We start from the raw sequence: 13967 nt of genomic DNA, 5'->3' as shown, positions 1-13967 counted from the left end.
CTTGCTAACAACTTATCTAGAGACAAAGGGGCACATTTACTTACCCGGTCCTGTCACGATCCAGCGGTGCGTTCTCAGAGGAGGATTCGGGTCTTCTGGCGATTCACTAAGGTAGTGCACCAGATGTCCTCTGGGTGTTGCTGCTGCGCTGAAGTCCGCTGAAGTTCTCCGGAGTTCACGATCCTATCCTGGGTGCAGGTAAGCACGAGTCAAGCGACACTTTCAGCGTTTTTTCCAAATCTGTCGGGTTTTCCGAAGGCCACGTCCTCGATTTCTGTTGCATGCATGCCGGCGCCGATGCGCCACAATCCGATCGTGTGCGCCAAAGTCCCGGGGCAATTCAGGGAAAAACGGCGCAAATCGGTAATATTCGGGAAACCCGACGGAAAAAAGTGATTCTAGTAAATGACCCCCAATGTCACCTTTCTGTGCTAGGTGGTTTACTATATCATAGCTTCAATCCAAGTGAACCACCCATTCAGGTCATGGTTTTAGTATCATAGTATCATAGTATATAAGGCTGGAAGGAGACTCAAGTCCATCAAGTCCAACCTTCAAGAATTAAATAAATGTTTTATCCCCATAACCCGTGATATTTTTTTCTCTCCAGAAAGTCATCCAGGCCTCTCTTGAACATGTACATAGAGTCGGCCATAACAACCTCCTGCGGCAGAGAGTTCCATAGTCTCACTGCTCTTACAGTAAAGAACCTTTGTCTATGGTGATGGTAGAATCGCCTCTCCACTAGGCGTAGAGGATGCCCCCTTGTCCTGGTCACAGGCCTAGGTATAAAAAGATCTTTGGAGAGATCCTTGTACTGTCCGTTCAGGTATTTGTACATTGTAATGAGGTCTCCCCTCAGTCGTCTTTTTTCTAAACTGAATAATCCCAAATTTTGTAATCTGTCATTGTATTCTAGTCCCCCCCATTCCCCTAATAATCCTGGTTGCTCTCCTCTGCACCCGTTCCAGCTCTACTATATCCTTTTTATACACTGGTGCCCAAAACTGTACACTATATTCCATGTGTGGTCTGACCAGGGATTTGTATAAGGGCAGAACTATGTCTTTATCATGAGAATCTATTCCTCTCTTGATACATCCCATTATTTTATTTGCTTTAGCAGCAGCCGCCTGGCTCTGGTCACTAAAATTAAGTTTACCATCCACCAATACGCCCAAGTCCTTTTCAGCTTCAGTTTTACTAAGTAATTGACCGTTTAGAACATAATTATACTTTTTGTTTCCATGGCCCAAGTGCATAACTTTACATTTATCTACATTAAACCTCATCAACCATTTCTCTGCCCATCCCTCAAGCTTCCACAAATCCCTCTGTAATGCTAAACTATCGACCTCAGTATTTATTACTTTACACAGCTTAGTATCATCAGCAAATATTGAAACTTGACTGTGTAAACCCACTACAAGGTCATTAATAAAAATATTAAAAAGAAGTGGCCCCAATACTGACCCCTGTGGCACTCCACTGGTAACATCAACCCAATCTGAGAATGTGCCATTAATGACCACCCTCTGTTTTCTATCACTAAGCCAATTACTTACCCAGATACACAGATTTTCTCCTATTCCCAGCAGTCTCATTTTATATACCAACCTTTTATGTGGCACGGTGTCAAATGCTTTTGAAAAGTCCAGATATACAACATCCACAGCGTCCCCCAGATCCAGTCTTGAACTTACCTCCTCGTAGAAACCAATCAGATTAGTCTGACAGGACCGATCTCTCATAAACCCATGCTGACGCTGGGTTATAAGGTTGTGCACAGTGAGATACTCCAGGATAGCATCTCTAATAAACCCCTCAAATATTTTCCCCACCACAGCAGTTAGACTTACGGGTCTGTAGTTTCCAGGATCGCTATTTGATCCTTTTTTGTGTATTGGTACCACATTTGCTATGCGCCATTCCTGTGGAACATAACCAGTCCTCAGTGAATCTTCAAATATTAAAAATAACGGTCTGTCTATCACCGTACATAATTCATGCAGAACCCGGGGGTGTATGCCATCTGGCCCAGGTGATTTATCTATCTTAGTGGTTGCAAGGCGGCGCCGTACCTCTTCCTGGGATAAACTGTTAACATTATAAAAAGAATTTACATTATTCCTCATTGTGTCTTCCACCAGGGGATTTTCCTGGGTAAAGACAGTTGAGAAGGCGACATTCAGTAGATTGGCCCTTTCCTCATCTCCTTCCACCATGACCCCCATGTTATTTCTAAGGGGACCCACACTCTCTGTTTTTAGTTTCTTATCATTTATATACTTGAAAAATAATTTGGGATTATTTTTGCTCTCCCTGGCAATATTTCTCTCAGTCTCTATTTTTGCGGCCTTTATCTGCTTTTTACAGGATTTATTTTTCTCTCTATAATCCTGTAATGCCTCATCGCTACCTTCACGTTTTAGCACCTTAAACGCTTTATCTTTCTCGCTTATTGCTTTCCTTACAAGACTAGTTAGCCACATAGGGTTTTTCTTGTTCCTTTTATGCTTTTTCCCCATAAGATATGTGTTTCTCACAGGACTTTTTCAGAATATATGAGAAAAAGTCCCATTTTTTGGGGGGGCTTTTGTCTTTGAGAGCATTATCCCAGTCTATGCCTTTAAGGTCTTCCCTTAGTTGATGAAAATTTGCCCTCCTGAAGTTTAGAGTGTTGGTTGCCCCTTCACTAACGTGCTTAGTAAAGCGTAATACAAAATCAATGATATTATGATCATTTTGCAGATTACTTGGGTTTCTATGGGGGGATTTATAATGCTTTGTATTCCGGGTTTCTGATGAGAATGAATGAATAAAAAAGTAGCAATTCTTGGTGCATGGCCAGGAATTTGAAACTTTTCTCCATCCCCTATGCCCATAGCTCCCAACAGCCCTGGATTTGGTGGGACAGTCACAGATTTTCACTGCTGTGCCGCCACCCCGGTTGGTTGGGAGATTGTTCTGTACTGCCTTCTTTGTCCCGTCTTCTCCTGGTCCCATTCACTATAGCTGCAGTGCAGGTGAGGCATTGGGACCATTAGGAGGCAGAATAAGCTTTCTGCAGCCTCAATTCCTGTCTGCTTCTCTTTAACAGAAATGTGCAGAGGTAGCTCATCCCCTATGCTGGCCCTGCGGATCACAATATAAAAGTGATGGAATATCAGGGGTAAGAATATGAGGGGCATAGAGGAAAGAAGATCCCAATATAAAAGGCTTGGAGGACAACGAGCCACAATGTGAGGGGGATGGAGGACAGGAGGCTACAACATGAGGGGGATGGAGGAGAGAGGCCACAAAATGAGAAGAAAGGAGGAATGAAGGTCACAATATAAAGAGGAGGGAGTAGGAGTACAAAAAGTAAAATGAAGAGGGCTCATGGGCCCATAAGGGGGATGAATGCATCTGTGAAAGTGTTAACACAGCAGCTTACACTTCCAGCATAGGAATTAAAAAGCTTTCAAAGCAGCCAAACTCATGTGTTTTGATGCATGCATCCTGACATGTGCGTCTAAAAGCATGCCAAAAATGCAACATGTAAACACACCTGTGAGGGTTCGGGATCAGTGGATCCTCTGGACCACCGCGGGAGGTGGTACTAGCCAACACCTGGGACCGGAGTCTAAGTGGCACCTGGTCTTCACCAGAGCCCGCGGCAAAGTGGGATAGACTTGCTGTGGCAGGGTACCACCAGGTCATTCCACAGGTGCGACTAGCCACAGTGGCAGCCGAGGTCGAGGTACCTAAGCAGGAGACTCGTGGTCAGGTTCAGGCACAGGGTAAGGACAGGTGGCAAGGTGAAGTCCAATCCGGGGACAGCAACAGGAGGTCCAGGCGGATGGGAATGGGAAATAGAACACAAGAACGCAGGAACACGTGAACACAAGAGCAGGAACACACAGGAGTGGGAACACGCAGGAACACAGGACTCAGGACCAGGAACACACAGGAACACAGGACTCAGGAACAGGAACACACAGGAACTCAGGAATATTGTTGGGGAGCTTTCTCTAAGGCGTCGGAACATAGATCCGGCAGGGAGGCCAGCACCAATTATCGGTTTGCTGGCCCTAGGCAGCGGGGATGCGAGCAAAGAGCTGCGGGAGACGCCACTGGAATCTTGCTAGGTGCAGGGCGCAGTGGGGCACACCAAGGCACACGGGTGCACCTGCAACCCGGGAAAAGGGTCGCAGGGGCACCCGTGACAACACCCTAAAGCTACCTGCAGAAGACTGTGCCAAAAATCATCTGTAAACTGCAAATTTGCTTCAGTCTGGCTTCTGTTTTTCATGGATTCTCAGAAACTATATTCTATGAGTGATCTGTGAAAAACTGTTCTTGCTAAGACATGTTCTGCTTTTGTAATAGAATGAACCTGTTTTCAGGCATACAATCTGTGATAAATACCCCCCTTCCTTACGCAGTGTGTCAAATCTGGCCAGTGCATGGTCTTTTTTTCAAGGAGCGAGCATAGATGCGTGGCTCTGTAGGGTTTATGTGGCAAATAGAAAGTGATAGCAGCTCTGTGTGGGAGCAATGGGCAGGGGTCTAAAAGTGGCAGTGGTACTGGATGAGGCAAGTGGTGACAGGGCTGTTTATAGACAGCTGTTATCCTGTTGGTCCTGCTTCCTTACAATCCTGTATATGGCCTTCTCACAGCCAGTAAAGAAAGTACACACTAGGGCAGTTGGTACCCTATTTTCTATGGCTTCTGTTGGTCACAGCTTCTGACCTTCAAACTAGTACAGTTTGTAAAATGAAAATGATTCTACAGTTCTAATTGATATAATGAAATTCTGCAGTATAAAGGAATGTCTTGCAATTCCAGCAGTGTACAGTATATTGACACAAACAATTTAATTTTACATTTTGAAATAATTCCCTTGCAAATTCCACTTTTGTGAAGTGTTTACAGTTATTTAATCAGGCAAATCTCTTCTCAGCTGTTCTAAAGCGTTTGAAAACATATGCATTACTGCCACATGTGAATGCACCCTGAAACCTCTCCAAGAGACCACCTCTCTGAGAGATCCCCCTCCCTTAAAGACAGTTTATTTTATCACAGATTTTTTTTTTTTGCCATTATACTCTATGGAAGCTGCCTCTTATCTTCAGAACAACACTTTTCTGTACAAAGAGATCTGCTGAAAGAGGTTGCACTGTATATCCACTGTGCTGTGTGTGCAGGATCTGATCTGATGGAGAGCCTGAGCGCCTCACATTTCTACTATATTGAAACTTTCAAATACAAACCGTTCTGCTACATAGCACTCCTGGTATGTAATTGGATTACCTGAAAATTGGGTTATTTATCAGGGTTCTACACTGGAAAACTGGCGTACAAGCCCTGAAAATAATCAGAATTCCTTGCTAAACGCCAGCACTTGCAATTATTTCCCCCTTTATGCCAGCTTCCCGCCAAAGGGAGTGGCACAATACTGAAAGCTCACATGCTGCTGAATATTCTACGTCAAGTAGGACATGGTATAGTAATAAACACTAAGAAGCCGGAGGCCAGAGCCTCTTGATATATCAGGCTGCACAGAAGGGGCTGCAACATTTTCATAATCTGGCGCGTGAGCTCCGATGTATTATAAATAACCCCCAGTGGCTTTATTTCTTGCACTGAATATGAAAAAAAATTCTTTATACATCCTAAATAGAGGCTCAACATTTTCAATTTTCAGTGGTTTCAATGTGTTCTGATTCCAAAGATACCAAAATGAACTTTTATGAAACTTACATACCTGTTTAAAGGGGTTGTCCGAGTTCTTAAAAAAATAAAGTCCAAGTTACCTTCCGGTGCCCTCCGGTATCTGGACTTAGCTTCCGGGGGGACCCGACAACCTTCCGGCGCGCATACATAATGCTGTATATATGGACGGATAGGCGTGCCCGGCCACAGCCGGCTGGAAGCTGAGTCCTGCGCTGGTCCGGCGGCCATGTTTGTTTACATGGCGCCCAGACCGGAGTGACAGCAGCGCTGGATACCGGAGGGCACCGGAAGGTAAGTAGGACTTTAGTTTTTTTTCCCAGAACTCTTGGACAACCCCTTTAAACAGGTATGTAAGTCTCATAAAAGTTCATTTTGGTATCTTTTTACAGTGGTTTTATAAATACAATAGGGGTTTTCCCCCAACATTACTAAAGTACTTGTTGTCAGCAAAACCTGAAAGGGACCATCAAACTTGGGGTCAAATCATTATATCACATGTTATGAAATCTCAGGTTTTGAACAGGTGAGATACTTAAAATTAGTTGAATCTGCAATAGTAGAGAAAACTTGAAAATATACTGTATACTGTGGTTTTAAGGCTATCATGTAGTCTGTAAGTCTACCATACTGCATCTAGAACAACTGTGAATAATAACAACCTAATATAGGAACCAAATAAAATCTCAGTCCTGTCTTTTTACTGGGCAAGAATCTTACAGAAAAGAGGGCTAATTGTACTTTGTGGATGGTATGATTTACCTAATCTGTCCCTAAACTTAATCAGGGACATAGCGTCTCCTGTGAAAGGGACATCTCTATGATTTTGTAGCTCATTTTCTTTCAACTCTTTGTTGTAGAGCTGGTATTCTCATTGGATACCAGGAAGGCTTCCAGCTATTTTGGAAATAGGTCAATATACTCCAAAACATACTCATACACTCCCACCTAAGTGACATTTTACTACCAATACTTTCAGTTCTGTTCTGTTTCTTGTGCTATCGTGTGTGTGGTGGAAGTGCTTCTGTTTTGACACTGAGCAACTTGGTTTTCATCATTGGTTGCATCTCTTATATAAAGTTAACCTTCATAAGGGTTCTGAATCTTTGATGTGAGAAAATCCAAATGTCTCTTGGACCATGGGCCACACAATCACAGTGGCCTGTGGAAGGAAGAAATTTGATTCAAATACCTGAATCTTTCCCCCTTGCTCCAAAAGCAGAAAGGTAGCTGAGCTCAAAATAATACATCTCCAAATAGTAAAGTGCTCAAACAGAAGAGTACACAATAAAATCTGACTGTTGATAAATACTTGGGCCGCACCTGTAAGAATACAACAAACATATCATGAAGAATATAAACAATATCTGGATAACTAAAAACAATATCAGAAACTTTATCAAGAACTGTCTGAACTACGGTACTCTTGTTACGGGGAAAAGGGAGAAGGTGAAATGAGCCTATTGCTTATCTTTCTAAAATCTCCAAGGAGCATTAGAATTCCTGGATAAATATCAAAACCTATCACAAATACCATCTCTCTGGGGACCTCTCCTTTACTGTTCTTTTGTATGGAGTGGGACCAAACATGTTACTACTACTGTAGTTCATATTCTATTAATGAGCAGACAGTACAACACTATCAGGTTGCTCCCTCCCCCATTTCTCTTTTCATTTCTCATGAAGTTGTAGAACTATAAATCCCAGTACATCTAAATAATACAGGGAACAACAAAAACATCATAGTCAACTATAATTTTACAACTACTGAAACCATATTATAAGCAAAATGGACACTTTCCATTCAAAGAATTCTTTCTACAGACACCTTAAATCGGCCACTAATAGGTTACTTTCCTGGGCGACTTAGCTGTGTCCATTTAACAGCTAAAACCTGTTGCCAGATCTAAAAGTTGCTATACAAGTGTTTGGAAATACACAGAATCATTTAGTACAGCTGCCAGTCCCTGTTTGGGTGTCAATTTCTTTTGCAGAAATCCACTATACCTACCATTTCCAAATAGTTCCAAAGTATACAAAAGGTTAAGCACATGCTGTGAGAATCAAACTATGCTGAGAACAATAGTGCTCTCAAGATTCTAGTTAATTAAAAACAAAAAAAAACAAAAGGACAGTGTCTCATTCTTCATGAGAAATCCCCACCTATCCTATTTTCATTGGTTCAAAAAGACATGAATGCTACTATGCACAGCTTCTGACCTTCAAGCTAGCACAACATGTAAAATGAAAATTCTACAGTAGTAATGAATAGAATAGAATGAATTAAATGCTATGCAATTCTAGCAGTGTATACTGACACATACAGTTTAGTTTTAAATGTTGAAATACCTTAGTGAATTCTATTCCTGATGGTGGCCCTGGTACCAATCCTAGGATTGGTACCAGGGCCACCATCAGGAATAGAATGCTGGGTGTATATTCAGGGGTTGTCTGAGTGTGACTTTTCTCCTCTAAAGATTGCAGTGTCAGAGGATCCCCTCTCCTGTATCTGTTTCAGAGCCAGAAAGAAGTTCAGCCCACCGACCTTGGCTCATGACTGCAACAGGGCTGAGATCAGGGAGATCACACCAGATTATTTCCCAGGGGCCCCCATCCCTAAGAAGGGTCCCTGCAACCATAGCTGGGATGAGGCATGTTGGTACTCTAGATAGACAAGCCAAATTTTTCCTCCTCCTCCTCATCCAAAAAAAAAAAGAATTGCAGAAAAAAGCAGCAGAATAAAGTCTGGTCCTAAAGAGAAAACTAATGAAATTGTGCCCTAACCCCACTGCTCTGGGATATTGGGGGTCATTTACTAAGGGCCCGATTCGCGTTTTCCTGACGTGTTACCCGAATATTTCCGATTTGTGCCAATTTTCCCTGTGTTGCCCCGTGGTTTTGGCGCACGCGATCGGATTTTGGCGCATCGGCGCTAGCATGCACGCGACGGAAATGGGGGGGGAGGGCGTGGCCGAACGAAAACCCAATGGATTCGGAAAAAACGGCGTATTTAAAAAACAAAAAGTGTCGCGGAGCTTGCACTTACCTTCACCAGGAATAGATCGGTGTAATTGAGTGCATTTCAGCAGACTTCAGCGCAGCAGCGCCACCTGGTGGACGTCGGAGGAACTACCTTAGTGAATCTGAGTAAATCTGCCCCAATATGTATCTCCTGCACTAATTGTAGCAAACACATAAATATATACCACCAATGAATATGCAGCACACATAACTACATAAATGTATACAAATAATATTATATACTGAACACAGAAATTAATATTTCAGCATATATAACACATGAATATATACCGACAATGAATAACCACACATGAATATATACTGGTATTGCACACCAGGGATGCGATCAGATTGACACAGACATCACTTCGTGTTTAAATTTGGTTGCCGCCTTGTCTGTCCTGATCTTCTTCGTAAAGGACTTCTCACAAATGACAATCTTTCTCCATCAGGTACAGAACGTAAAGGTGACTTTTGCTTCCCATGACATCACTGCAGAATTTGGTGATTTTGGCCTGTGGAATACATCTCCATTCTGCATCCCACAGAGCTCCTAATATTTGCCTCTCAAAAATTACTGAAATATGCCCACACATATTAAGATAATATACTGTGATCACTGTTATACTTAATACTACCGTATAGTTTCCCCTCATTAATAATTTTTTTTTAGCAGCACCTCCTCATGAATTTAGTTAGCACAGACACCCTTCAAAGGTGACCTGAACTCCCCTTTAAAATGCCCTCCCCTTTAAAATCCATAATAAATGTTGCCACATATTTGATACCACAGATTCCCCCCATCCTGTAGCTCAGCATCCCCCTTTCTGTAGGTCAGCCATCTCTTCTGTATCTCAGCCCCCTATTCTGAAGCTCAGCATCAACATTTTCTGTAGCTCAGCACCTCCCTTTTCTGTAGCTCAGAACCCCTACTTCTGTAGCTCAACAACCCATTTAGTAAAGAAGCCCAGCACCTCACCCCTTTAGTGAAGTAACTTAGGTACCCTGTTCTGTAGCACAGCCCCCCTTCTGTAGCTCATACCCCCCATTCTCTTATTCAATACTCCTATTTACTGTACCACAGCTCGATTGGGCTCTGTTGAAGGAAGTAGCTACCTGGGGTATGTTAAAACGGTAACTGGCTGCAACCTTTAAGAACTGTCAAAGGGTTATAGTCGGTATAAGAGAAAGATAGATGAAATGTAAAGGGCTGAAATAATTTAGAATTCTAGATAGAGGTCTAACTGAATAGTGGTATCTATTATTAGGTTGAAAACTAGTTTCTGTGTCTGATGAAGGCAAAGCCTTTTTCCAGGTATACCGTGCTTTGGCAGTGGGGGATCTTGGAGACTGAATCTTGGTGAGCACTCTGCATGTGCAGCTTTAGTGCAATGATTTTTTGATGCATGCGTAAACTATACACAGTGGCCCACTTTATAGTGCACTATGACTAGTGTTTACCCTGATAGTATACAAAAAATGGGTGAAGAGATAACTGAAAACTGCATCTCAAGCAAATAAGTACATAAAGAACAAAGAAAGAGAGGATGCGTACAAGTAATCAAGTAATTTTATTGAGCAACAAAAAATAGAATATTAAAAACAATTAAAAACACAAATCGTGGTAAAAATACCGACTGTGCATGGACGAGTGTACATGTACAAAAGCAAGGTAATAGGTATAAAAATTGAAATTGTGTGAGGGGAAAGACCTTGTGAGTGTATAAATGGTAAGTATTATATAGGGATAAATGCCAAACAGTACATTAGAGGTGACCCCACGCAATTTCAGTAACACACTTATGGATGGAAACAACACATAGACAATAAAACTTTGCTATAAAGATTAGTACATAAAAGATGTTACCAGTGATTGTCCAGCACAGAGAAAAACACCTGTGTCTGATGAAGGCAAAGCCTTTTTCCAGGTATACCGTGCTTTGGCAGTGGCCCACTTTATAGTGCACTATGACTAGTTTTTACCCTGATTGAAAAGATAAACCACAAGTGGACCAGCAAATGGCTTTGCTGTGGCAAAGGACCATCATGATGAACATCCATGTCCTGTTATGGTTGTCAGAGAAGGAAGTAATGGGGCACTTGAAAAGGTAATTAGTAGAGATGAGCGAACACTAAAATGCTCGGGTACTCGTTATTCGAGACGAACTTTTCCCGATGCTCGAGTGCTCGTCTCGAATAACGAACCCCATTGAAGTCAATGGGAGACTCGAGCATTTTTCAAGGGGACCAAGGCTCTGCACAGGGAAGCTTGGCCAAACACCTGGGAACCTCAGAAAAGGATGGAAACACCACGGAAATGGACAGGAAACAGCAGGGGCAGCATGCATGGATGCCTCTGAGGCTGCATAATCGCACCATTATGCCAAAATTATGGGCAACAGCATGGCCATGACAGAGTGACAGAATGAAGCTAGATAGCATCTAAAACATCCAATAATTGACCCTGACACTATAGGGGACGGCATGCAGAGGCAGCGGCAGCAGCGGCAGGCATGGCAACATACCCTAAATGGACTCAGGCTTCAAACCAATGGGTAGCAGAGAGGAACCAAAGGAGGTGAGCAAGAAGCGCTCAAATAATATCGGTACATGATAAAAGTTTGCCAGTATATTTTGTGGATTACACAGCAGGGTGGCGACAAAGTTAACATGGAAGCCATGAAAACAACCCAAAATTCTGCCTGACACAGCTCGTTTGATAAGGGGACCATGTATGGAGGCAGTGAACTAGTAGTAGATTAAAGGTGCTGCAGTTAAAACTATGTTAGTTGGATCTTGGCATGGAGCTGGCGCTCCGCTGCCAGGCGAGCTTTCGCCAATCCAAGCCCCTGTCTCTAGGCTACTCCCCAAACAGCACTTCTAAGAACCTTTTGTATAAGATCAAGTGTAGTAGCGTTCTTATAAGTTTAGGATATGCCGGGTGAGGGGAATGTAAACAGATGCGCAAGAAGCGCTGAAATAATATCCCTAAATGGTAAAAGTTTGCAAGTATATTTTGGGGATTACACAGCAGGGTGGCGACAAAGTTAACAACTTTGATGTGGAATGCCCTGTAATAGCTCTTGGGCGGTGTGCCTTTTATCGCCTAGGCTCAGCAGTTTCAGCACCGCCTGCTGTCGCTTAGCGACGGCACTGCTGCTGTGCCTAGAGCTACCGACTGATGGCGCCATGCCCACGGATGGTAATTCGGAGGAGGAGGAGGTGGAGGAGGGGTGGGAGGAGGTATAGTAGGCCTTTGAGACCTGGACCGAGGTAGGCCCCGCAATTCTCTGCGTCGGCAGTATATGACCAGCCCCAGGGTCAGACTCGGTCCCAGCCTGCACCAAGTTAAGTGTAGTAGCGTTCTCATAAGTTTGGGATATGGCGGGTGAGGGGAATGTAAACAGATGCGCAAGAAGCGCATGATGCGCATGGAGCTGGCGTTCCGCTGCCAGGCGAGCTTTCGCCAATCCAAGCCCCTGTCTCTAGGCTACTCCCCAAACAGCACTTCTAAGAACCTTTTGTATAAGATCAAGTGTAGTAGCGTTCTTATAAGTTTAGGATATGCCGGGTGAGGGGAATGTAAACAGATGCGCAAGAAGCGCTGAAATAATATCCCTAAATGGTAAAAGTTTGCCAGTATATTTTGGGGATTACACAGCAGGGTGGCGACAAAGTTAACAACTTTGATGTGGAATCCATGAAAACAACCCAAATTTCTGCCTGACACACCTCGTTTGATAAAGGGACGATGTATGGAGGCAGCTATATGGACGACTTTTGGAGGTAGCAATGGAGACAACGTGTGGAGGCTGCTATGGAGACAATTTAATTTGGATAGTGCCTGTATGTGGCAGTCCCAAACATTTTTCAAACCAGAGGAGCAGGTAGGTGGCCCTGCAGTAAAATGGAATAGATTGAGTGCCTGTATGTGGCAGTCCCAAAAATTGTTCAAACCAGAGGAGCAGGTAGGTGGCCCTGCAGTAAAATGGAATAGATTGAGTGCCTGTATGTGGCAGTCCCAAAAATTGTTCAAACCAGAGGAGCAGGTAGGTGGCCCTGCAGTAAAATGGAATAGATTGAGTGCCTGTATGTGGCAGTCCCAAAAATGTTTCAAACCAGAGGAGCAGGTAGGTGGCCCTCCAGTAAAATGGAATAGATTGAGTGCCTGTATGTGGCAGTCCCAAAAATGTTTCAAACCAGAGGAGCAGGTAGGTGGCCCTGCAGTAAAATGGAATAGATTGAGTGCCTGTATGTGGCAGTCCCAAAAATGTTTCAAACCAGAGGAGCAGGTAGGTGGCCCTCCAGTAAAATGGAATAGATTAAGTGCCTGTATGTGGCAGTCCCAAAAATTTTTTAAAACAGAGGACCGGGTAGGTGGCCCTCCAGAAAAATGGAATAGATTGAGTGCCTGTATGTGGCACTCACAAAAATTGTTTCAAACAGAGGACCGGGTAGGTGGCCCTCCAGAAAAATTAAATGCATGAAGTACTATAGCAAGAGCCAGTGGGCCCTGTCAAAAAATAGCCATTTTCCTCTGCTTTACTGTACAAAGAGGAGGAGAAGGAGGAAAATGAGGAGGAGGAGGAGGAGTGGATCAATTATTCAGGTTGAGCTTCCTTCACCTGGTGGAGATTGGAAATTCTGAGAAATCCAGCCTTTATTCATTTTAATAAGCGTCAGCCTGTCAGCGCTGTCAGTCGACAGGCGTGTACGCTTATCGGTGATGATGCCACCAGCTGCACTGAAAACCCGCTCGGACAAGACGCTAGCGGCAGGGCAGGCAAGAACCTCCAAGGCGTACAGCGCCAGTTCGTGCCACATGTCCAGCTTTGAAACCCAGTAGTTGTAGGGAGCTGTGTGATCATTTAGGACGATGGTATGGTCAGCTACGTACTCCCTCACCATCTTTCTGTAAAGATCAGCCCTACTCTGCCGAGACTGGGGACAGGTGACAGTGTCTTGCTGGGGTGACATAAAGCTGGCAAAAGCCTTGTAAAGCGTACCCTTGCCAGTGCTGGACAAGCTGCCTGCTCGCCTACTCTCCCTCGCTACTTGTCCCGCAGAACTACGCACTCTGCCGCTAGCGCTGTCAGAAGGGAAATACTGTTTCAGCTTGTGCACCAGGGCCTGCTGGTATTCATGCATTCTCACACTCCTTTCCTCTCCAGGGATGAGAGTGGGAAGATTTTGCTTGTACCGTGGGTCCAGGAGAGTGAACACCCAGTAA

The sequence above is a fragment of the Engystomops pustulosus genome, chromosome 10, assembly GCF_040894005.1.
Source record: "Engystomops pustulosus chromosome 10, aEngPut4.maternal, whole genome shotgun sequence".
Lineage (NCBI taxonomy): Eukaryota > Metazoa > Chordata > Amphibia > Anura > Leptodactylidae > Engystomops > Engystomops pustulosus.
This window is presented reverse-complemented; position numbering follows the sequence as displayed.